This window comes from Budorcas taxicolor, chromosome 17, assembly GCF_023091745.1.
Source record: "Budorcas taxicolor isolate Tak-1 chromosome 17, Takin1.1, whole genome shotgun sequence".
NCBI lineage: Eukaryota > Metazoa > Chordata > Mammalia > Artiodactyla > Bovidae > Budorcas > Budorcas taxicolor.
In genome coordinates this window covers 567,356-594,061 of record NC_068926.1, presented here as the reverse complement: position 1 = coordinate 594,061, position 26,706 = coordinate 567,356, and the positions used below count along the sequence as shown (strand labels likewise).

The 26,706-nt window shown below is 44.9% G+C and overlaps 1 pseudogene; it reads right to left on the bottom strand.

The window, feature by feature from the left end:
• Positions 1–3,541: 3,541 nt before the first annotated feature.
• Positions 3,542–5,638, bottom strand: LOC128062541 (endogenous retrovirus group K member 113 Env polyprotein-like; annotated as a pseudogene).
• Positions 5,639–26,706: the final 21,068 nt, after the last annotated feature.

Genomic DNA, 26,706 nt, shown 5'->3' with positions numbered 1-26,706 from the left:
TCGCATGAGTCTTAGATTTCAGGGTAAATAGGTAGACACAGAGAGTCTCTGTGCTCCAGATGGGAATTCTGCATGAAAAGAACAACATGGGGAGAGAAAAGAATGACATGAGGGAGCCTATCATTGGTGCCAGACCCACAACTTTATTTTCAAAAGCAGCTTATATACCCCAAGTTGTACATAAAAAATAATGGAATATGTAGAGTTATGCAGGGACAGCAGTCCTATCCCTTATTGAGCCCAGGATTTCTTTTTGCATACCCTCCCGTATACAAAAGGTTTTAGGTGGTTTTACATTATCTTCTGGCCAGGGTGCCTGTTAACATTTTTATGGCTCTTTTCATAGATAAATGTCTATCAACCAGAAAACTCATTTTCCCTTGAAGTGTTTTTCTTTAATGCACATCATCCTAAAAGTACTAAATAAAGTTACATTCCTGTAGAACAAAGATGCAGTGTGTTGTAACAAAGAAAGTACTTAACTCAAAGATCTAATGTTGCTAATGCCAGGGCTACTACCTGTTTTTTCTATATACCAACTGTATCTACAAATAAAAGATATGAAAACTTGGTAGCAAGTATTGGCTCAACAATGAATCCCTTAATCAGTCCTTTTCTAATGATTTTGACTCCTCAGAAGCACCTACAATCCTAGGATCTATTAAGCTTCCTGTGCCTTTCGCGATCGGGAGGCTGCAAACAATCACATGTGCAGCTGTAAGGGTCTGGACAAACCTGTCAGGCAGGCTAGAAAGCCATCAGAGGGGTTTTTGGATTGAAACACTCTTATCATGCCCAGGAGACTTATTATCTAAAATCTCTAAATTGACTTTTTCCAGAAAAAGGTGGTGGGGGGACAGCCCCTGGTTACCGTCAGAAGAGTAGGTAGAAAGCATAAGACAGCAAAGCAGGCAGGCTCTGGTTTTGGGGGTAGATGCTCGAGAAAATCCAGGGGGACACCTGAGGGCTGATCTCACCTTTTCATTTTGTCAGGCCCCATTCTTCATGACCTTTCTCATGGGCAGTATTCCCCATGCTGGCTCCTGGCAGGCTGTCACACATGCCATCTTCTTTTGAGTTGATACTCGGGGTGAGAGTCGAGTCAGTGCACGGGATAAGGTGTATCTGGAGTGGACTGGGACATCGGGGTCTTTTTGAATTGTGGCAAGACCCCTGGAGTTCCTCTTGAGTTTCAAGTTGAGACCGCCTTCTCTTGAGGTGCAGGGAAATGGACCCTCATCTCAAGATGAGGAGGGAAAACCGGGGCTCTTCTTGAGTTTTGGCAGGACCCTCGGTGTTCCTCTCGAGTGGAGATGGGTATGTCGGGGAACTTCTTGAGTTGCATCCAGGGTGTCAAGGACCCTTTCGAGGCTCAAGAGGGAAGGAGTGATTTCTTTCGAGATGCTGCAGTGGAAAAGGGCCTCATCTCACGTTGAGGGGAGAATCTCCTGGTTTCTCTCAAGTTGCAAAAGGACACTTTGGGTTCCTCTCAAGTTTCGACAGGGCCCTCAGGGACCCACTCATGTTGCCTCAGGAAAGCCAAGTCTCCATGCCAGATGCGAGGGGCCTCTCGGGATTCCTGTCTAATTGGTGAGTGTCCTAGGTCTTCATCTGAATTTGAGGCCAGAACCTCAGGATTCTTCTCCAGTGCTGACATGGATCTCAGGGTTCCTATGGAGATTCAACAGTGGAGTCAGGCTTCGTCTCATGTGGAGACATCCAAGTCCACTTTCCTCTCGAGCTGTAAAAGTACTGTCAGCCTTTCTGTCGAGTGGACATAGGGATTTGGGGTTTTCTCTTGAGGTGCCACAGGGCTGTCACACCTGCCATTGTGTTAAAGTCGATACTGAGGGTGATAGTCGAATTGGTCCATGGGAATCAGTTGTATCCGGAGTGGATTGGGACTTTGAGGTCTTTCTGAATTGTGGCACAACCCCTGTAGTTCCTCTCAAGTTTCAAGTTGAGACCACCTCCTCTTGAGGTGTGATGCGAATGCCGGGATTCCTTTCCCAACAAAGCAGGGAAATAGACCCTCATCTCGAGATGAGGAGGGAAAAACGGGACTCTTCTTATTTGCGGTGTACACTCGTTGTTTCTCAATTGGAGACGGAGATGTTGGGAAACTTCTTGAGTTGCCTCAAGGGTGTCAAGAACCCTTTCGAGGCTCAAGAGTGAAGGTCTGATTTCTCTAGAGATGCTGCATCGTAAGACGCCCTCATCTCGCGTTGAGGGGGAGAATCTCCTGGTTTTCCTCGGGTTGTGGCAGGAAACTTGGTGTTTCTCTTGAGTTACGTCAGGGACCTCAGTGTCCCGCCTGCTACCCAGGACCAGTCCCGTTGGATCCAGGATACCGAAGCATGAATGGCGTGGTGAGAGAAATATATAGATATAGAGAGAGATAAAGAAAAAAAAATTTCAGTTAAGAGAATAGGGGACAGAAAAGAGGCTGATATTCCTTGGTTTATGCAGAAAGCCAATAAAGCCCTGGACAAGGGACTTGCACTGTTCACGTTGGCTGCTGGGGCTCTCTTGAATAGCAGAAGGTGCCCCCACCTTGAGCACCTTCTCGAGTGGGTCTTAGAAGCCCAAGCAGGACAGTGAACTCAGAGGGCCCATGTGCTCCACGGAATTAGCCTGAAAATGAGATAAAGAGAAAAAGAAATTATGACAGGAGACCAAGCTTGTGCAAGACCCGTAACTTTATTTTCAAAAGGAGTTTATATACCCTAAGTTTTACTTAATGGAAGATGCAGAGTCATGCAGGGGCAGCAGTCTTGACCCTTCTTGATACCAGGCTTTCTTTCTGCATACCTTTCCGTATACAAAAGGTCTCAGGTGATTTACATTATCTTCTGGCCAGGAGGCCTCTTAACATTTTATGGCTCTTTTCCTTGATAAATGTTAATTAACCAAAAAACTCATTTTCCCTTGACGTGTTTTTTCTTTAATCTGCATCACCCTCAAAGTACTAAATAAAGTTACATTATTATAGAACAAAGGTGCAGTGGGTTACAATAGAGAAAGTACATAATTCAAGGATCTAATATTGGTAATTATTTTTTCTATACACCAACTATATTAATTAATGCACTTTATTTACACAACAAATAAAGGATATGAAAACCTGGTAGCAAGTATTGGTTCAACAATGAAATCCTTCACCAATACTATTTTAAGAACTTTTAACTCCTCGAAAGGCTCTACATGCCTAAAATATGTATCTTGCAGTTGTGAGGCTGTAAACAATCACATGCGTAGTTGTAAAAGTCCCGATAAACCTATCAGGCAAGTTAGAATGCTATCAGAGTGGTTTGAATTGAAATACCCCAATTATGCCCAGGAGACTTAATAACTAGAGCTCTAAGTTAATTTTCTTCAGAGAAAGTTGGTCGGGGACAGCACCACATTGGTAACAGAGGAGTTTGTGAAAAATAGCAGGACAGGCAAATTCTGGTTTTGGGGTAGATGCTCGAGCAGGTCCAGGGGTTCCCTTGAGTCCTGCCTTGCCTTTGCCTGTCAGGCCTTTTCCTCATGACCTTCGTCATGGGTGGGATATCCCAAGCTGGCTCCCTTTTTTATTTCTTAAGACAACCAGATGTAGTTCAGTCACGAGCTTCTGAATGCTCTGTCGAAGAATCCTGACAATACAAGGAAGAATAATTATGAGAAGCAGAATTAGAGCAGTCAAAGCGGCATAGCTAAAAATAGTAGACAGAATGTTCTTTTCAGAAATAAAGTTAGAGAAATTTTGGAAAAAGTCACTTGCTACTCCTGCGGCAGTAAAATCTAATCGGGAGTGTTCCATGGTCTGCATCTGACTATGAAGTTTCCCTAAATCTAAACTAATATCTGAGTTATTCCAAACACCTGAAATATGATTTTTAATCTTCTCCCAGTCATAATTGGTCTCGTTTACTTTCAGGGGTGTTACACATATCTACCGGTAGTCAGCATGACAGGACAGTGCCAATTTTACTTTTAAAGCCTGTAATTCAGTCCAAATATATATTATTGCTTCTTCCAGGGCATCTACCCTCATTTCTAGTTTCCTGTCTATAACTTCCTGTGTTGCCAACATTAAAGAAACATTGTTAGACATAGTATCAACACATTGGGCAGTATGCATTGGTTGAGTTGATGATATTGCTGCCACAGTAACAGAAGTAATTGCAGTTATTAAGGCTGATATTCCCAAAATAAGTAAGCCCCAAAATCGTCATGATCGCATTAAATCTTGTAGTTGTTGCAGCACAGAAAGACCATAATTATCATACCAATGAGTGGTTACAGTCACAGGTACCATAATATAGGGTGGACGTTGCAACACCACAAAAGAACAAACATTATATTGAGGGGTCAAACAAGATGAGAGCATACATTGTTCACAAGATACTACATTAGGTCCATCTGAATAATTCATTTGTATATTGTCTTCTGGAGTCATTAGTGAAAAGAAAAACATAAGGAGAGGGTAGACAAGCTAAAATAGAATAAATATAATTATTTTCTGGTGGGGTTAAAGTAATAGGGACAGTAGCGGCAAGGGCTCTCCAAATTTCTGGCTGCCAAAATGTTTTACCCTTAGCCGTATAAGACAGCATAGGGTGAACAAATTGATTATGATGCCATCTAGTGGTGCCTAATGGCCAAGGAACTGAATATTCTTTCCAATTGCCCAATCTATCGATAAAATCACCATTGGACAGTGGGTCCAGACTTGGATTTCGGTTGCTCCAGTCCTGAATTGTATAATTTCCTCCTCCTGATATTCCATAATCAGTTCTTGAATTATAAGTACAAGATTTCCAAATTGGATACCCTAAATGATCATCTATAGTTTTCCATATGACATCTGAGGGAGCAACATTGTCACAATTTGGATATTCTGGTGGAGCTTTGAGAAACAAGGATCTATAGGGGTCAAGGACTCCAGGCATATCAGCTTGTAATATCCAAACTGACCGATCCCCTTTAAATGCAATTTTTGAGGTTGGGGAGTCTATTCAGAACTGCTTTTTTAGAGGCTCCAACACATCCTTTTTGGCGGGAGTAATAAAGTTTTTTGTATGACCAGAGGGAAAATTAAAGAAAACAGGAAGATCATCTGTTAGTCCCCTAAAGGTATAACTGAAATTAATAGGGTATTGGTCTTTTACATAGGAAATATAAGATCCTCCCAGAAGGTGAGGTTGGTTTGTATTAACCCTTATAGGGTCACTACTCCACGTGACTACTTGAAAAGTTGGAGGACCAGGAAAATATGCCCAATAATTTTCTGGAGTGGGAGCGGAGACACCTACCTGACAAGATAGTACGGCAAGCATAGCAATAACCACTTTCTCAGGGGAGGTTGAAGATCCCTGTAAAGAAGCTATCCCTGTGCCAGGCGACAGAACATTTTAATCTGTCCCCAGGTGGGTATGGAGGCTTGCTGAGTTGCCTGAGTAGGACGTCCTGACACCTCCCTGCAGGGTAAAGGATTAGGGGGAGCAATATCTCGTATATGGAGTTGTGACATCTGTCTGGTGGGTGGGTCCACTCCCTGCTCATCTGGGATTTCTGATGTCAGTCGTCCTGAGGTCAGCGGCATTTCTCATACTGGTGGAGGGAGTGGAGGTAGAGGAGGCTGCTTCCTTTTTTTAGGTCATGACAGTGGAGGAACCAGGTGTCTGGGAAGCTGCGACATGATGAATCAGTCTGTGCGAAATCCAAAATGGTGAAAATGCGTCCTGTGGAAAAATACAAGCATATCCTCAGCCGCTAGTTAACAATGGATCGGGACATTTCCATTGTCTGGAGAGTAGGTCCTTCCACTTTACCAACGGCTTTACATTTTGTTCTGGACACCAATGATGAAGCATTGCAGTGGTTCTGGACGAATCAGCATTCAGGTTATTTATTACAAAAAGAACATGTTGTAAAATCTGATGGGGGGAACTATACTTAAACTCCCCTTCCTTTAATTTTTGAATTTGTATTTTTAATGTTTGGTATGCTCTTTCTACTATAGTTTGTCCCTGGGGATTATAGGGGATGCCTGTGTTATGTTGTATTTGAAACTTTGTACAAAATTCCTGGAAAGACTTAGAAGTGTAAGCAGGGGCATTATCAGTTTTTAAAGCCCTAGGCAGACCCAAATATGGAAAACAAGTAAAGAGATGTTGTATTACATCCCTATATGCCTGTCCAGTGTGAGCAGTGGCAACAATAACATGAGAAAAGGTATCTATGCTTACATGAACAAAATACAATTTTCTAAATGAGGAGACATAAGTTACATCCATCTGCCAGAGTGCATTAGGTCTGAGACCACGAGGGTTAACTCCTATATACAAACTATTTATAGGAGTGGGACAATGTGAACAGGAACGAATAATCTCTCGAGAAGATACTTGAGGAATCAGAAATTGATATCTTAATGCAGTAGCATTTTGATGATGAAGTGACTGAGAGGCTCGGACATCTTCAAAAACAGAGGCCACCGTAAACCTGGTAAGTGAATCTGCCAAATCATGTAAAGAATTTAAAGGTCCAGGCAGTCCGGAATGAGCTAGAATGGGGCCAATAAAAAATGCTCGGTTACATTTGCAAATTTGCTGCTGCAATTTAGTTAACAAGTGAAAGATAGTAGCTTTGTTTTCGGGCAGAACTGCAGTCTCAATGTGCGTAAACAGCCCGACCACATACTGAGAGTCAGAGTAAAGGTTAAATTCCTCGTCTGCAAACATAACAAAAGCGTCTATGCCCCAATCAGTAACGCTGAAGAAGCTGAAGCTGAACGGTTCTATGAAGACCTACACAACCTTTTAGAACTAACACCTAAAAAACATGTCCTTTTCATTATAGGGGACTGGAATGCAAAAGTTGGAAGTCAAGAAACACCTGGAGTAACAGGCAAATTTGGCTTTGGAATGCAGAATGAAGCAGGGCAAAGACTAATAGAGTTTTGCCAAGAAAGTGCACTGGTCATAGCAAACACCCTCTTCCAACAACACAAGAGAAGACTCTACACATGGACAGCACCAGATGGTCAACACCAAAATCAGATTGATTGTATTCTTTGCAGCCAAAGATGGAGAAGCTCTATACAGTCAGCAAAAACAAGACCAGGAGCTGACTGTGGCTCAGATCATGAACTCCTTATTACCAAATTCAGACTGAAATTGAAGAAAGTAGGGAAAACCGCTAGACCATTCAGGTATAACCTAAATCAAATCCCTTATGATTATACAGTGGAAGTGAGAAATAGATTTAAGGGCCTATATCTGAGAGATAGAGTGCCTGATGAACTATGGAATGTGGTTTGTGACATTGTACAGGAGACAGGGATCAAGACCATCCCCATGGGAAAGAAATGCAAAAAAGCAAAATGGCTGTCTGGGGAGGCCCTGCAAATAGCTGTGAAAAGAAGAGAGGTGAAAAGCAAAGGAGAAAAGGAAACATATAAGCATCTGAAGGCAGAGTTCCAAAGAACAGCAAGAAGAGATAAGAGAGCCTTCTTCAGCAATCAATGCAAAGACATAGAGGAAAAGAACAGAATGGAAAAGACTAGAGATCTCTTCAAGAAAATTAGAGATACCAAGGGAATATTTCATGCAAAGATGGGCTCGATAAAAGACAGAAATGGTATGGACCTAACAGAAGCAGAAGATATTAAGAAGAGGTGGCAAGAATACACAGGAGAACTGTACAAAAAGTATCTTCACGACCCATATAATTACGATGGTGTGATCACACATCTAAAGCCAGACATCCTGGAATGTGAAGTCAAGTGGGCCTTAGAAAGCATCACTATGAACAAAGCTAGTGGAGGTGATGGAATTCCAGTTGAGCTATTTAAAATCCCGAAAGATGATGCTGTGAAAGTGCTGCACTCAATATGCCAGCAAATTTGGAAAACTCATCGGTGGCCACAGGACTGGAAAAGGTCAGTTTTCATTCCAATCCCAAAGAACGGCAATGCCAAAGAATGAGCAAACTACCACACAATTGCACTCATCTCACACAGTAGTAAAGTAATGCTCAAAATTTTCCAAGCCAGCTTCAGCAATAGGTGAACCGTGAACTTCCTGATGTTCAAGCTGGTTTTAGAAATGGTAGAGGAACCAGAGATCAAATTGCCAACATCCACTGGATCATGGAAAAAGCAAGAGAGTTCCAGAAAAACATCTATTTCTGCTTTATTGACTATGCCAAAGCCTTTGACTGTGTGGATCACAACAAACTGTGGAAAATTCTGAGAGAAATGGGAATACCAGACCACCTGACCTGCCTCTTGAGAAATCTGTATGCAGGTCAGGAAGCAAAAGTTAGAACTGGATATGGAACAACAGACCAGTTCCACATAGGAAAAGGAGTACATCAAGGCTGTATATTGTCACCCTGCTTATTTAACTTATATGCAGAATATAACATGAGAAACGCAGGACTGGAAGAAACAAAGCTGGAATCAAGATTGCCGGGAGAAATATCAATAACCTCAAATATGCAGATGACACCACCCTTATGGCAGAGAGTGAAGAGGAGCTAAAAAGCCTCTTGATGAAAGTGGAAGAGGAGAGTGAAAAAGTTGGCTTAAAGCTCAACATTCAGAAAACTAAGATCATGGCATCCGGTCCCATCACTTCATGGGAAATAGATGGGGAAACAGTGGAAACAATGTCAGACTTTATTTTTGGTGGCTCCAAAATCGCTGCAGATGGTGACTGCAGCCATGAAATTAAAAGACACTTACTCCTTGGAAGAAAAGTTATGACCAATCTAGATAGCTTATTCAAAAGCAGAGACATTACTTTGCGACTAAGGTCTGTCTAGTCAAGGCTATGGTTTTCCCAGTATTCGTGTATGGCTGTGAGAGTTGGACTGTGAAGAAGGCTGAGCGCCGAAGAATTGATGCTTTTGAACTGTGGTGCTGGAGAAAACTCCTGAGAGTCCCTTGGACTGCAAGGAGATCCAACCAGTCCATTCTGAAGGAGATGAACCCTGGGATTTCTTTGGAAAGAATGATGCTAAAGCTGATACTCCAGTACTTTGGCCACCTCATGAGAAGAGTTGACTCATTGGAAAAGACTGTGATGCTGGGAGGGATTGGGGGCAGGAGGAGAAGGGGACAACAGAGGATGAGATGCCTGGATGACATCACTGACTCGATGGACGTGAGTCTGATTGAACTCCGGGAGTTGGTGATGGACAGGGAGGCCTGGCGTGATGCGGTCCAGGAGGTCGCACAGAGTCAGACACGACTGAGTGACTGAACTGAAGTGAACTAAACTGATAACAGCTGTGAGTTCAGCTCTTTCAGCTGAAGTTTCCTGTGTTTGTGGAACCTTATGCTGATTTTTTGTAACTATAGAAGCTTTACCAATAGCCGACCCATCAGTAAAGGCCATTTGAGCATTGGGAAAAGGAAATTGTTTGCACCTAATAGGAAAAATAACTGGGTGTCTAGACATAAAATTTAACAAAGCTTGTGAGGGTAAATGATGCAGAATTTGACCAAAATAGTTTCCAGTAGCAATCTGCCAATTTTCATCAAACATTAGGAGAGCATCAAGTTTTTCTTTGTTATATGGAATTACAATTTGTGATGGCTCCTTACCAAATAATTCAATGCTCCACTTTCTTCCTTTTAATATCAACGTAGCTATCAACCCTGGATAAGAAGCCACTACTTTTTTAGCTTGAGCAGGAAGATGGACCCACTCTAAGGGGCCGTTTTGCCATAAAACTCCCATAGGTGAAGTTGGTGGTAGCCAGGCAAAGGAATTGCCAGGCAGCTGCCAATTGAATTCTTTTTACATAACTATCAGATAAAGCCTGTTCTACTTGCGTAAGGCTTCCTGAGCCTCAGCGGTTAATTGCCATTTTGCAGTTGGGTCAGGATCCCCATGCAGAATGTTAAAAAGAGGTTTTAGCTCAGCAGTGGTTAGTTTAAGATTAGGCCTTATCCAATTAATATCACCGAAAAGTTTTTGATAATCATTCAGAGTAACAAGATGGTCCTTTCTTAATTGTAGAGGGGCATGAGTCACTGTTTCTGAATTTATAACCCTTCCTAAATAAGTTATGGGTGGGTTAGTTTGAATTTTCTCTGGGGCAAGTTTTAAGCCTCTAGCTGATCTGGATGAGCTATTAAAATATCATCCATGTAGTGAATCATATATGCTTGTTCATATTTAGCCCTAATATCCTCTAAAGCAGCATTGACAAATTTTTGACATAAGGTAGGGCTACTTTTCATTCACTGAGGTAACACTTCCAATTGAAACCTCAAATAAGGCTGTTTAAAATTTTCTGATGGCAGACTAAAAGCAAATTGCTTTTTATCTTCAGCACTTAAGGGAATGGTGAGAAAGCAGTCTTGTAACTCTATTACAATTATGTTATATCCCTCCAGAACGGCTACTGGGGAAGGGAGCCCAGGCTGTAAAGCCCCCATGTCCTCCATAGTGGCATTAATTGCTCTCAAATCTTGTAGAAGTCGCCAATTGCTGGATTTTTTCTTAATGACAAAAACAGGAGCATTCCAGGGGCTATTGGAAGGCTCAATAAGTCCCAATTGTACTTGTTCAAAGATTAACACTTTAGCTGCCACTAATTTTTCTTTAGGCAGAGGCCATTGTTCTACCCACACTGGATCTTGAGATTTCCATGTAATGGTCGGCAGCAAAAACAATGGCCTCCATTATAAATTTGGATACCCCAATCCAGTTCGTAGCTGTTGAGGAGTTGGGCAAATTGGCTCAGTTATTCCTGTCTGTTGTTTACCTAATCCTTTTGATGGATCATAGCCCATCTGGAGCATTTGGGAGGTCACTTTGTCATCAGGGCTGAAAAGTAGCACTCCCATTTGAGACAGCACGTCCCTCCCCCATAGGGTAAAGGGGAGCGAAGGAACTACATAGGGTTGAAAAATTCCACAGGTATCTTCAAACTGCCAATCTAACATTTTTGCACTCTTAGCTACCACGGGGGCTCTCCCTAATCCCACCAACTCATTTTCTGTAGTATGTGTTGGCCAGGAGCTGGGCCAGTCTTTCCCAGCAATGTGAGAAACATCTGTTCCTATGTCTAATAACCCCACAATAGACTTGCTACTGACCAGAATAGTTTTCATAGGGCGTTTCTGAGTAATTTCTGTTATCCAAAAAACCGTATCACTAGACCCAAATCCTTTCTCTTGCCTTTCACTTTGAGTAGCTGTGTGCTCTATGGCAGTGTGGTAAGGCAAAAGTAAAAGTTGAGCTATTCTTTGTCCCTGATGAATTTGTATAATTTAGTTGGGGGTGAAGTCATTATCTGAATTTCTCCTGTATAATCTGAGTCAATCACTCCAGGGATAATTGTGAGACCTTGCATAGCTAAGGAAATTCTGCCTAATATAATTCCCACCAAGCCTGTCGGTAATGGACCTTTAACCCCTGTAGGGATTTTTATAGTGGGGTTATCTGGTGTTAATATTGTTGAGGTGTGGAACTGAGGTCCAGTCCTGCGCTGCCTGGGCTTGCCCTGATGAGTTCTGTGATGAGATGAAGGGTATGAATGGGTTCAGTGTCATTGCCCCAATCGTTGTCTGGGCCTGTGGCTGGCCCCGCAACCCGTTTCCCAACTGCTGGTCAGGAACTAGCAAGGTTCCGTTTTTGCGGAATCTTGACCTGCAGTTCTTTACCCAATGATATCCTTTCTGACAACGAGGGCAAGGAGACCTAGGGAGATTAGCAGACACAGCCAGGGAGGCAGAATTTGGCAGATAAGAACCGGCTGCTTTTTTGGGGCAAGCAGGCATAAGGTGCCCCTCCCATCCGCAAGGGAAGCAGGTCTTGGATAAACCAGTATTCTGGCCTGGACTCCTGGAATGACTCTCTGACGGGTTATTCCTGTTTGTAAAAAAGGATTGTACTGCCTGTTGATAAGAATTTCCCTTTCTAGCCGCAGCTATGGCAACACCCTGCATCATTGCAGGTCCCATGTCTGTACATTGTCTGATATAATCTATTATTTGCCTAGATTTTTTAATAGGGCATAGGATATCCTGGCAGGTAGAGTTAGCATTTTCAAATGCCAGTTCTTTTATCAGTATTCCAGCTGCCTCAAAATTGTAAATTACTCTGTGAACTGCCTCTGTAAGTCGTGAAATAAAGTCCTTATATGGCTCCTCTGGTTTTTGTTTGATGTTTGAAAAAGAAGAGGTTGATTCTTTCCCTTGAGGCAAGAATTGCCAAGCCCCTAGGGCACAGACGGTTACTTGGTCTAGAGTCCTTCTGTCTAATCCCATCTGTCCTCTAAGTGTTCCAAATTCATTAGTCCCGACTCAGGCCATATTTTTGGTTGGTATCAGCCTGTTTGTTGGCAAGGTCATCATATTCAGCTCTCCAAAGTACATATTGCCCTCCAGACAGGCAAGCTTATCGACTGTCTTCCAGTCATGGGGTGACATCCATCTGGCCACTAAGGCCTCTACCAGTGATACAGTGTATGGGGCTGTAGGCCCATATGAAGCACAAACCTGTTTGAGTTCTTTAATCATTTTCATTGGAATGGGTTCCCAGTGGGGGGCTCTTCCCCCACTGTTTCCATCAAATATTATGGGAAAACAAGCCTCAAGGTGGAGATCAAATTCATCCTCAGAGCTAGAGAGAACCCTTCTCCAGGGAACTTTTAGTGGAGGCCCCTCACCCCTATAGGGAGGGGAGACAGGGGGACAGGGGGGACAGGGAGGACCGTAGCTTCCTATGTCTTTCTTTTCCTACTCTGGAGATCATTTAACTGTTTGATGTTTAAATCTTACAGATGGTCTAATTGGGGATGTTTCCCTTAAGTTCCTGGGAGCGGATGGCCTGATTGGGGACATTTCTCTTAAACTCCTGGGAGCATCTGTATCTAAAAGGGAGCAGTCCTCGTCAGAATGGTATCGAGCTGCTCTTCCCTCTAAATCTTCCTCATCCTGAGGGGAAAGCTGATCTTTCTTTTCATTGCTATCTTCTGCATGCTCTTGGGCAGTCATAGCAGCTAGCCATTCATTCAGCTGCCGACAAGTAGGTATTGCCTCTTTTCCTCATCTTCCTCTTTTACATGTACCTTTTTTTCCCTTCACTTTCCTCTTTAACAAGTACCTTTTCAGATTCAGGAGCAGGGCCTAAAGCATCTCTAATCATATTCCATAAGGAAAAGGTATCAGTAGGCACCTTTTCCAGATCATGCTGAGTATAATAAGTTTTTAGCCGTTTTCCTACTTTTTCCTAAGTATCTAAGTTAACAGTGGACATTGCTCTTGTACAAATGTAAAAAAAGAATGAATATTGGCTTTCTTAACTTTAATTCCTCTTTTATTTAACAATTGCAAGATTACTCCTATAAAAAGTTGTCATTCTTTTGACTCACTGTTAACCATGTCAGAGATTTAAGTCTTGTAAAGAAGGTTTCATTTCAACCTTTGTAACGGGGGGTTACTTTTCAACCCTGATAGAGAAGGATTCTTTTCAACCTTTGTAAAGGGGGTTTCGTTTCAACCCTTAGAAAGAAGGTTTCTTTTCAACCCTTAGAAAGAAGGTTTCTTTTCAACCCTTAGAAAGAAGGTTTCTTTTCAACCCTTAGAAAGAAGGTTTCTTTTCAACCCATTAAAGAAGGTTTCGTTTCAAACCTTTTCAACACTTCCCACTCCTACTCACCCTACCTATCTTATGCAGGGGGGTCTGCGACACCCTGAGTAGGGTCCTAGCCATCCTGAAAACTGAGCAATGGGGGAGATCTACCTTCGAATAGCCTGTTCCTGGTGCCACTTATCGAGGACCAGCCCCGGTTGGATCCAGGGTATCCAAAGCATGGACGGCATGGCTAGAGAGAGATATAGAGAGAGATAAGGAAAGAATTTTCAGTTATGAGAATAGAGGATAGAAAAGAAGCTGATTTTCCTTGGTTTATGCAGAAAGCCAATAAAGCACCAGACAAGGGACATGCATTGTTCACAGAGGCCACAGGTGCCCTCACGAATAGCGGAAGGTGCCCACACTTTGGGCACCTTCTCGAGTGGGTCTTAGAAGCCCAGGCAGGACAGTGAACTCAGAGGGCCCCTGCACTCCACGAAATTAGCCTTTAAAAAGAGATAAAGAGAGAAAGAAAGTATGACATGTAGAAGCCAAGCCTGTGCAAAACCCATAACTTTATTTTCAAAAGGATCTTATATACCCTAAGTTTTACATAATGGAGATGCAGAGTCATGCAGGGGCAGCAGTCCTGATCCTTCTCGATACCAGGCTTTCTTTCTGCATATCTTTCCATATACAAAAGGTCTCAGGTGATTTACATTATCTTCTGGCCAGGAGGCCTCTTAACATTTTATGGCTCTTTTCCTTGATAAATGTTAATCAACCAAAAAACTCATTTTCACTTGATTTGTCTTTTCTTTAATCTGCATCACCCTCAAAGTACTAAATAAAGTTACATTCTTAAAGAACAAAGGTGCAGTGGGTTACAACAGAGAAAGTACTTAACTCAAAGATCTAATGTTGCTGATTATTTTTTCTGTACACCAACTATATTAATTAATGCAATCCCAGTAACACAACAAATAACGGATATGAAAACTTGGCAACAAGTATTGGATCAACAATGAAATCCTTCACCAATACTATTCTAATAATTTTTAACTCCTCAAAAGGCTCTAGAATGTGTCTCGTGCTGTGGGAGGCTGTAACAATAACATGCATAGTGGAAAGATTCCGGATAAAGCTGTCAAGCAAGTTAGAAAGCTATTAGAGGTGTTTGAATTGAAACACTCCAATTACACCCAGGAGACTTAATAACTAGAGTTCTATGTTAATTTTCTTCAGAAAAATGTGGTTGGGGATAGCCCCCCATTGGTAACAGAGGAATTTCTGAAAAATAGCAGGACAAGCAAATTTTGGTTTTGGGGTAGATGCTCGAGCAGGTCCAGGGGGTCCCTTGGTTTTTGACTCTCCTTTGCCTGTGAAACCTCTTCTTCATGATCTTTGTCATGGGTGGGATCTCCCGTGTTGGCTCCCAGCAGCTCGTGTTGTCTCAGGAAAGTCAAGTCTCCATGTGAGTTGCGAGGGGCCTCTTGGGATTCCTATCCAGTCAGTGCTGGGGCTGAGGCCCTCATCTCTAGTTGAGGCCTGAACCTCATGGTTCCTCGCCAGTGCTGACTTGGATATCGGGGTTCCTCTGGAGTTTCAAAAGGGAGTAAGGCCTCGTCTTATGTGGAGACATGGAAACCCGCTTTGCTGTCGAGCTGTAAAAGTAGTGTGAGGATTACTGTCGAGTTGACGTAGGGATGTGAGGCTTTTTCTCGAGGTCCCGCAGGACTGTCACACCTCCCATTGTGTTTTGAGTCGATCCTCGGGGTGACAGTCGAGTCAGTGTAGGGGACTCAGGTGTATCTGGAGTGGATTGGGACATCGGGGTCTTTTTGAATTGCGGCAAGACCCCTGGAGTTCCTCTTGAGTTTCAAGTTGAGACAGCCTCCTCTTGAGGTGTGACGGGAACTCCGGGATTCCTTTGCTGACTAAGCAGGGAAATGGACACTCATCTCGAGATGAAGATGGAAACAAGGGGCTCTTCTTGAGTTGTGGCTTAACCCTCGGAGTTCCTCTCGAATGTAGATGTGTATGTCGGGGAACTTCTTGAGTTGCATCCAGGGTGGCAAGGACCCTTTGGAGGCTCAAATGGGAAGGTGGGATTTCTCTCGAGACACTGCAGCAGAAAAAGGCCTCATCTCACTTTGAGGGGAGAATCTCCTGATTTTTCTCTAGTTGCAGCAGGAAACTTGGGGTTCCTCTTGAGGTAAGATGTGGACTTCAAAGACCCGCTCGTGTTTCCTCAGGAAAGGCCAGTCTCCATGCGAGTTGCGAGAGGCCTCTTGGGATTCCTCTCCAGGTGGTGCCGGGTCTTAGGTCCTCCTCTTCAGCTGAGGCCAGAACATCAGGGTTCCTCTCCAGTGCTGACATGGGTCTCAGGGCTCCTATGGAGCTTAAACAGGGGAGTCAGGCGTCATCTCTTGTGGAGACATGCAAGTCTGCTTTTCTCTCGAGGTGTACAGTATTGTCAGGCTTCCTGTACAGTTGACATAGGGATCTGTGTCTTTCTCTCGAGGTGCCCCACGGCTGTCACACGTACCATCGTGTTGTGAGTCGATACTCAGGGTGACAGTCAAGACAGTGCTGGGTAATCAGGTGTATCTTAAGTGGATTGGGACATCGGGGTCTTTTGTAATGGTGGCACGACCACTGGCATTCCTTTTGACATTCAAGGTGAGACCGCCTCCTCTTGAGGTGCAACCGGAATGCTGGGATTGCTTTCCCAACAAAGCAGGAAAATGGACCCTCATCTCAAGATGAGGAGATAAAAACAGTGCTCTTTTTGAGTTGTGGTGGAACCCTCGCTGTTCATCTCGAGTGGAGACGGTTGTGTCGGGGAACTTCTTGAGTTGCATCAAGGGTGTCAAGGACACTTCTGAGGCTCAAGAGGGAAGGTGGGATTTCTCTCGAGACTCCACAGCAGAAAAGGGCCACACCTCACGTTGAGGGGAGAATCTCCTGGTTATTTTCGAATTGCGGCAGGAAATATGAGGTTCTTCTCGAGTTACGACGGGGACCTCAGGGATCTGCTTGTGTTGTCTCAAGAAAGTCAAGTCTCTATGCAAGTTGCCAGGGGCCTCTCAGGATTCCTCTCCTGTCGATACCAGGGGCTAGGTCCTCATCTGGAGTTGAGGCCAGAACCTCAGGTTTCTTCTCTAGTGCTGACATGGATCTCAGGGTTTCTCTGGAGTTTCAACAGGAAAGTTAGGCCTTGTTCTTGTGTGGAGACAGGCAAGTCCGCTTTCCTCTTGAGCTGTAAAAGTAGTTTCAGGCTTCCTTTCGAGTTGACATAGGGATATGTGGCTTTCTCTCGAGGTGCCATAGGGCTGTCAACCTTGCCATCATGTTTTGAGTCGATACTCAGGCTGACAGTCAAGTCAGTGCAGGGGAATCAGGTTTATCTGGAGTGGATTGGGACTTTGGGGTCTTTTTCAATTGTGGCGCAACTCCTGGAGTTCCACCGCCTTCTCTTGAGCTGCGACGGGAACGCTGGGATTCCTTTCCCTAAGAAGCAGGGAAATGAACCCTTACCGGGGTCCTGCCCCAGTTCGATTCAAGGTATTGAAAGCATGGAAAGTGAGGAGAGAGAGAGAGAGAGAGAGAGAGAGAGAGAGAGAGAGAGAGAGAGAGAGAGAGAGAGAGAGAGAGATAAGGAAAGAATTTGCAGTTAAGAGAATAGAGGAGAGAACAGAGATTGATATTTTTTGGTTTACAGAGAAAGCCAATAAAGTCCCAAGACAAGGGACTTACACCGTTCACGTAGGCCACTGGCACCCACTTGAATAGCAGAGAGTGCCCCTCCTTAGGCTCCCTCAGCCTGGGTCTTAGAAGCCCGGGCAGAGAAGTGAACACGGAGGACCCCTGCACCCCAAGGGATCAGCCTGAAAAGGAAGTAAAGAGAGAAAGAATGACATGGGGAGGCCAAGCTTGTGCAAGACCCGTAGCTTTATTTTCAAAAGGAGCTTTTATACCCTACGTTGTACATAGTGAAAGATGCAGAGTCATGCAGGGCCAGCAGTCCCGACCCTTCTAGATATCAGGCTTTCTTTCTGCATACTTTTCCCTATGCAAAACGTCTCAGGTGATTTACATTATCTTCTGACCAAGAGGCCTGTTAACATTTTATGGCTCTTTTCCTTGATGAATGTTAATCAACCAGAAAACTCATTTTCCCTTGAAGTGTTTCTTCTTTAATCTGCATCACCCTCAAAGTACTAAATAAAGTTAAGTTACATTCCTATAGAACAAAAGTGCAGTGGGTTACAACAAAGTACTTAACTCAAAGATCTAATGTTGCTGATGCCAGGGCTACTACCTGTTTTTTCTATATACCAACTATATCAACAAATAAAAGATATGAAAACTTGGCAGCAAGTATTGGCTCAACAATGAAACCCTTAACCAGTTCTATTCCTCCTCAAAATGCTCTACATTCCTAGAATGTTTTAAGCTTCCTGTGCCTCTCGCGGTTGGGAGGCTGTAAACAATCACATGCAGAGTTGAAAAAGTCCATATAAACCTGTCAGGCAAGTTAGAAAGCTATCAGAGGTGTTTGAATTGAAACATTTCAGCTACATGCCCAGAAGACTTATAAATTAGAGCTCTAAGTTAATTTTCTTCAGAGAAAGGAGGTTGGGGACAACCCCCCGTTGGTAACAGAGGAGTTGGTGAAAAATAGCAGTACAGGCAGATTCAGGTTTTGGGGTACATTCTCGAGCAGTTTCAGAGGATCCCTCAAGTCCTGAGTTGTCTTTTCCTGTAAGGCCTCGTCCTCATGACCTTTGTCATGGGTGGGATCTCCAGTGCTGGCTCCCGGCAAACCCTCATGTCGAGATGAGGAGGGAAAACCAGGGCTCTTCTTGAGTTGTGGCGGGGCACTCGGGGTTCCTCTCGAGTGGAGACGGGGGTGTTGGTGAACTTCTTGAGTTGCATCAAGGGTGTCAAGGACTCTTTGGAGACTCAAGAGGGAAGGTGGGATTTCTCTTGTGATGCCGCAGTGGAAAAGGGCCTCATCTCGTGTTGAAGGGAGAATCAACTGGTTTTTCTCGAGTTGCGGTGGGACACTTGGGGTTTCTATCGACTTACAATGGAGACCTCAGGGACCCAATCATGTTGCCTCAGGAAAATCAACTCTCCATGTGAGTTATGAGCGGGCTCTCGGGATTCCTCTCCAGTGGGTGACGGGTGTTAGATCCTCATCTGGAGCTCAGGCCAGAACTTCAGGTTTCCTCTCCAGGGCTGACATGGATCTTGGGGATCCTATGAGGTTTCAACAGGGTATAGAGGCCTCGTCTCTTGTGGAGACATGAAAGTCCACATTCCTCTCGAGCTGTAATAGCAGCGTCAGGCTTCCTGTCGAGTTGACAGGGATCTGTGGCTTTCTCTCCAGGTGCCACAGGGCGTCACACATGCCAACATGTTTTGAGTTGATACTCAGGGTGATAGTTGAGTCAGTGCAGGGGAATCAGCTGTATCTAGAGTGGATTGGGACATCGGGGTCTTTTGGAATGGTGGCATGACCTCTGTAGTTCCTCTCGACTTTCAAGTTGACACCACCTCCTCTTGAGGAGCGATAGGAACGCTGGGATTCCTTTCCCAATGAAGCAGGGAAATGGACCCTCATATCGAGATGAGGAGGGAAAAATGGCGCTCTTCTTGAGTTGTGGTGGGACACTCGCTGTTCCTCTAGAGTGGAGAGGGGTATGTCAGGGAACATCTTGAGTTGCATCAATGGTGTCAAGTATCCTTTTGAGGCTCAAGAGGGAAGGTGGGATTTCTCACGAGACGCTGCCGAGGAAAAGGTCCTCATCTCGCATTGAGAGGAGAATCTCCTGTTTATTCTCGAGTTGCTGTGGGAAAATTGGGGTTCATCTCGAGTTAAATCAGGGCTCTCAGAGACCTGCTCGTGGGGCCTCAGGAAAGTCCAGTCTCCATTTGAGTTGCAAGCGGGCTCTCGGGATTTGTCTCCAGTTGGTGCCGGGTCCTAGGTCCTCATCTGGATCTGAGTTCAGAACCTCACGGTTCCTCTCCAGTGCTGACATGGATCTCGGGGTTCCTATGAAGTTTCAATAGGGGAGTCAGTCCTTGTCTCTTGTGGAGACATTGAAGTCCGCTTTCCTCTTGAGCTATAAAAGAAGCATCAGGATTCCTGTCCAGTTGACATAGGGATCTGAGGCTTTCTCTGGAGATGCCACAGGGCTGTCACACTTACCATCGTGTTTTGAGTCAATACTCGGGGTGACAGTCGAGGCAGAGCAGGGGAATCAGGTGTATCTGGAGTAGATACGGGCATCGGGGACTTTTGGAATGGTGACATGACCCCTGGTGTTCTCGACTTTCAAGTTGAGACTGCCTCCTCTTGAGGTGCGACAGGAATGCCGGGATTCCTTTCCACACGACGCAGGGACATGGACACTCACCTAGATGTGAGGAGGGGAAAACTTCTTGAGTTGTGACAGGATAGTCGGTGTTCCTCTACAGTGGAGACGGGTATGTAGGGGAACTTCTTGAGTTCCATTAAAGTGCCAAGGACCCTTTGTGGCTCAAGAAGGAAGGTGGTATTTCTGTTGAGATGCTGCAGTGGAAAAGGGCCTCATCTCGCCTTGAGGTGAGAATCTCCTTATATTTCTCGAGTTGTGGGAAGAAACTTGGGGTTGCTCCCTGGTTATGACGGGGATCTCAGGGACCTGCTCTTGTGGCCTCAGGAAAGTCCAGTCTCCATGCGAGTTGTGAGCGGCCCCTCAGGATTCCTCTCCAGTCGGTGCCCGGTCCTAGTTCCTCATCTGGAACTGAGGCCAGAACCTCTGTGTTCCTCTCCAGTGCAGACATGGATCTCGGGGTTCCTATGGAGTTTCAACACTGGATTTGGGCCTCATCTCTTGTGGAAACATGCAAGTCCGCCTTCCTCTAGAGCTGTAACAGTAGTGTCAGGCTTCCTGTCGAGTTGACATAGGGATCTGTGGCATTACCTCGAGGTGCCACAAGGCTGTCACACATGCCATCGTGTTTTGAGTCGATATTTGGGGGTGACAGCTGAGTCAGTGCAGGTTAATCAGGTATATCTGCAGTGGATTTGGAAATCGGGGTCTTTTGGAATGGTGGCATGACCACTGGCGTTCCTCTCGACTTTCAATTTGAGACTGTCTCCTCTTGAGGTGCGACGTGAATGCCGGGATTCCTTTCCCAACGAAAGAGTGAAATGGACCCTCATCTCGAGATGCAGAGGGAAAAACGGGGCTCTTCTTGAGTTGTGGCAGGACCCTCGGTGTTCCTCTGTAATGGAGACGGGCATGTCAGGGAACTTCTGGTGTTGCATCAAGGGTGTCAAGGACCCTTTCGAGGCTCAAGAGGGAAGGTGATATTTCTCACGAGACAATGCTGCAAAAAAGGGCCTCATTTCACGTGGAGTGGAGAATCTCCTGCTTTTTCTCGAGTTGCAGTGGGAAACATGGGATTCCCCTCGAATTACGCCTGGGACCTCAGGGACCCGCTCGTATTGCCTCAGGAAAGTCCAGTCGCCATGCGAGTTGCGAGGGGCCTCTCAGGATTCCTCTCCAGTCGGTGCTGCGACCTAGGTCCTCATCTGGAGCTGAGGATGGAACCTCATTTCCTCACCAGTGCTGACACGGATCTCGGGGTACCAATGGAGTTTTCACAGGGGAGTAAGGCCTCGTCTTGTGTGGAGACATGCAAGTCTGCTTTCCTCTCAAGCTGTAACAGTAGTGTTAGGCTTCCTGTCGGGTTGACATAGGGACTGGTGGCTTTCTCTCAAGCTGCCACAGGGCTGTCAGACTTGCCATCATGTTTTGAGTCGATACTCGGGGTGTTTGCCACACTTGATGCAAATCGAGAACTTCCCCGACATACCTGTCTCCACTCGAGAGGAACACCAAGGGTCCCACCACAACTCAATAAGAACCCCATTTTTCCCTCCAAATCTCGAGATGAGGGTCCATTTCCCTGCTTCGTCAGGAAAGGAATCCTGGCATTCCCATCGTCAAGAGGAGGCGGTCTCAACTTGAAAGTCGAGAGGAACTCCAGGGGTCGTGCCACATTTCAAAAGATCCCGTGTCCCAATCCACTCCAGATACCCCTGATTCCCCTGCACTGACCCGACTTTCACCCCGAGTATCGACTCACAACACAATGGCACATGTGACAGCCTTGTGGCACCTTGAGAGAAAGCCACAGAACCCTATGTCAACTAGACAGGAAACCTGACACTACTGTTACAGCTCGAGAGGAAAGCAGACTTGCATATCTCCACACGAGATGAAGCCTGACTCCCCTGTGGAAACTCCATAGGAACCCCGAAATCCATGTCAGCAGTGGAGAGGAAGACTGAGGTTGCGGACTCAGCTCCAGATGAGGACCTAGGACCCAGCACCGACTGGAGAGGAATCCCGAGAGACATTTTGCAACTCGCATGGAGAGTGGACTTTCCTGAGGCTACATGAGCATGTCCCTGAGGTCTCCATCATAACTCGAGAGGAACCCCAAGTTTACTGCCACAACTCTAGAAAAACCAGGAGATTCTCCCGTCAAGGCGAGATGAGGCCCTTTTCCGCTGTGGTGTCTTGAGAGAAATCCTATCTTCCCTCTTGAACCTCGAAAGGGTCCTTGACACCCCTGATGCAACTCAAGAAGTGCACCGACGTACCTGTCTCCACTCGAGAGGAACACCGAAGGTCCCGCCACCACTCAAGAAGAACTCTGTTTTCCCTCCTCATCTCGAGATGAAGGCCCCTTTCCCTGCTTCGTTGGGAAAGGAATCCAGGCATTCCCGTCATACCTCAAGAGGAGGCACTCTCAACTTGAAAGTCGAGAGGAACTCCAGGGGTCGTTCCACCATTTCAGAAGATCCCAATGTCCCAGTCAACTCCACATACACCTGATTGCCCTTCACTGACTCGACTCTCACCCTGAGTATCAACTCACAATATGGTGGCACTAGTGAAAGCCCTGTGGCACCTCGAGAAAAAGCCACAAATCCCCATGTCAACTCGACAGGAAGCCTGACTCTACTATTACAGCTCAGGAGGAAAATGGACTTGCATGTCTCCACACGAGTCGAGGCCTGACTCCCCTGTTGAAACTCCTGAGGAACCCGAGATCCATGTCAGCAGTGGAGAGGAACCCTGAGCCTGCGGCCTCAGTTCCAGATGAGGACCTAGGACCTGGCACCATCTGGATACGATTGCTGAGAAGCCCCTCACCACTAGCATGGAGACTGGATTTTCCTGAGGCCAGACAAGCGGGTCCCTGAGATTCCCGTCGTAACTCGAGAGGAACCCCAAGTTTCCTGCTGCAACTTGAGAAAAATCAGGAGATTCTCCCGTCAATGCATGATGAGGCACTTTTTTGCTGTGGCGTCTCGAGAGAAATCCCACCTTTCCTCTTGAGCCTCGAAAGTGTCCTTGACACTCTTGATGCAACTCAAGAAGTTCCCTGACATAAACGTCTCTACTCGAGAGGAACACTGAAGGTCTCGCTGCAACTGAACAAGAGCCCGTTTTTCCCTCCTCATCTCGAGATGGGGTCCCTTGCCCTGCTTCATCGGGAAAGGAATCCCGGCGTTCCCGTCGCACCTCAAGAGGAGGCTGTCTCAACTTGACACTCGAGAGGAACTCCAGGGGTCGTCCCACCATTCCAAAAGACTCCAATGTCCCAGTCCACTCCAGATACACCTGATTCCCCTGCACTGACTCTATTGTCATCCCGAGTATCGACTCACAATCCGATGGCACGTGTGACAACCCTGTGGCATCTCGAGAGAAAGCCACCAATCCCTATGCCAACTCGACAGGAAACCTGACTCTACTCTTAGAGCGCAGGAGGAAAGCGGACTTGCATGTCTCCACATGAGATGTGGCCTGACTCCCCTGTGGAAACTCCATAGGAACCCCGAGATCCAAGTCAGCACTTGAGAGGAACCCTCTTGCCTGGATCCAGCTCCAGTGGATTCAGGGAATTTCAAAGAGGGGATGGCGTGTCGAGGAAAAACTTATTTATTTAGAAATATAAGATTAGATTAGGAAGAAATAATATAGTAGGAAAATTTAGTGCAGAAAAGAGGCTGAATAACTTGGTTTACGGGGAAAGCCAATAAAACTTCAGGACAAGAAGTTTGCACCATCTATGTTAGGCCACCAGCACTCGTTTGAATAGTGGAAGATGCCATGCCTTGGGCTCCCTCTCTCACAGGACTTAAAACCCAGGGCAAGTAAGTAGACATGGCGAGGCTCCTCGGTCCAGATGGGAATTCAGCCAGAAAATAGAGCAAAGAGAAGACTCGGGGGAAACCAGTCCAGCGACTTGCCCCTCCTCTATTGTCCAGAAAGGCCTTTTATACCTTTTTTTGTACATAGAGATCAATGAATAATATAAAGTTATGCAGCATCAGCAGTCCTGACTGTTATCAAGACCAGGCTTTCTCTCTGCATACCTAGTTGTATACACAAGTCTTAGGTGATTTACATCATCTTCTGGCCAGAGGGCCAATTAACATTGTATGGGACCTTTTCTGATAAGGGTTGACAACCAGAAGACTTATTTGCCCTAACAGTGTTGTTCTTCCCAAAGTCTGGTGTCACTCTGAGAAAGCACTGAATAAAGTTACATTGTTACATAGCAAAGGTACAACAATTTATAACAATGAAAAGGAGTACATTGATTTATAAAGGGAAAAGTAATTAACTCAAAAGTCTAGTGTTGCTAACATCAAAACTACTATATTCCTATTTCTATATTGCAATTACATTGATTAATATCCTTCAGGTGTCTAAAAGATAAAGAATATGGAGGCCTGGCAGCAGTCATTGAGTCAACAGTGAAAACCCATCACCAATCTGAGTTTTAGCTCTTACAAAAGGCTCTGTATCTTTAAGATGCTTTAAGTTTTGTGCCTCTCTTGGTTGGGGGACAGTAAACAATTCACAAGTTGTAAAAAGTCTGGGGGAACCTGTCAGGCAAGTTAGAGAGCCATCCAAGGGGGTTCAGACCGAGACATTCTTTTCATATGCAGGAGACTGTTAACTGGAGCCCTAAGTTAATTTTTTTTTAGAGGCAGAAGAGTGGAAAGCACAGTACAATAAGGTAGGCAGACTCTGATTTTTTGGGGGTAGATGTTCAGGAAAATCCAGGGGTAACCCCTGAGGCCTGACTCGCCTTGCCCATCAGGCCTCTCCGCATGACCTTGTCATGGGTGGGATCTCCCATGCTGGCTCCTGGCATCTCCCCCTTTTTTAAATTTTTTAAAACAGTCAGGTGTAGTTCAGTTGTGAGATTCTGAATGCTCTGCTGAAGAATCCTGACAATACGAGGAAGAATGATTATGAGGAGCAAGATTAGAGCATCCACAGCAACATAGCTGAAGACAGTAGACAAAGTAGTCTTTCCAGGAAGGAAGTTAGAGAAGGTGTGTAAAAAGTCATTGGCTGCTCCTGCGGCAGTAAAATCTAATCGGGAGTGTTCTAATGTCTGAATCTGATTATGAAGTTTCCCCAAATCCAAACCAATGTTGGAGCCTTTCTATACCCTCGCAATGTGATTCCCAATTCCCTCCTAGCCACAATCTATCTAGTTTACCCTCAGGGGTGTCACACAAATCTACAAGACAATGTTAACTCTACTTTCAAAACCTACAATTCAGTCCCAACATGCATCATCACCTCCTCTAGGGCATCCACCCCCACTTCTCGCTTCCCTTCTACAACCTCCTGTGTTGTCAACACTAAAGAAACATTTCTGGGCATAGTATCAACACATTGGGCAGTATGCACTTGTAGAGTCAATGATATTGCTGCCAAAGTAACAGAAGTAATTGCAGTTATCAAAGCTGATATTCCCAAAATAAGTAAGCCCACAAACCGTCATGTCCGCAATAAATCTTGTAGCTGTTGCAGTACAGCAAGGCCATGGTTATCATACCAATACGTGGTTACAGTTACAGGTACCATAAGATAGGGTGGACGTTTTACACCACAAAAGAAAGAACATTATTCTAAGGAGTTAAACAAGATAAAATCATACATTGTTCACAAGTCACTACATTAGGTACATTTGTACATTATGTTTTCTGGAATCATTGATGAAAAGAAAAACATAAAGAGAGGGTAGACAAGCCAAAATAGAGTAAATAGATTCATTTTCTGGTCGGAGTTTGCACTGTAGCAGCTCTGTCAGTCCTGCCGGGATCTTGATGTTTATCTTGCCTCTCCTGCCGGCAGGCGCAGCGGCCCTCACCCCGCCTTCTGCTGAACCGGCCTGGGCTCAGCGACAACCAAGCGAGACAAAAATTTGAGCAAATAGTATACAGCTTCCATATATCTCCATTCCCCATCAACCCTCTATCCCATAGTTTTGCAGACGGATGCTGGCGCTGCTACCAGCTGCGAGTGCGGCGCACTGGGTCCCGTCAGTCAGGCTGGTCCCGCCCGCGGCTTCCGGCGTGTGGCTGTTCCGGGCGGCGGTGGCAGAGGAACCAGGTGCCTGGGGGACTGCGACATGACGAATCAGCCTGTCCAGGATTCAAATTGGCGAATCTGCATCCTGTGGAAAAAATATAAACACCTCCTCAACCGCTAGTTAATATTGGGTCGGAACCTTTTTATTGTCTGGAAAGGAGGTCTTTTCACTTTACCAATGGCTTTACATTTTATAGTTCCAGACAAATCAGCATTTAATTTATTACAAAGAGATCATGTTGTAAAATCTGATGGGGAAAAACTATACTTAAATTCTCCTTTTTTTAATTTTTGAATTTACAAAGCATCTGAGGGTAATTGATGCAATATTTGACCACAATAATTTCCTATAGCAATCTGCCAATCATCATCAAACATTTGAAAAGCATCAAGTTGTTCTCTGTTATATGGAATTAAAATTTTTGATGGCTCTTTACTAAACAATTTAATAAATCAATGTACTTGAATTAATCTGTATAATTAATATATTAATTAATATGTATATTGCAGCAATACAACATGCACACAACTAATACCAACCAACACAAACAAGTGCATTGTAATAATACATGTCTCACACACACAATATAATTATACAGTATATATAACATGTTATCACAGCATGCCAATCTATACCAATTAATATTAGC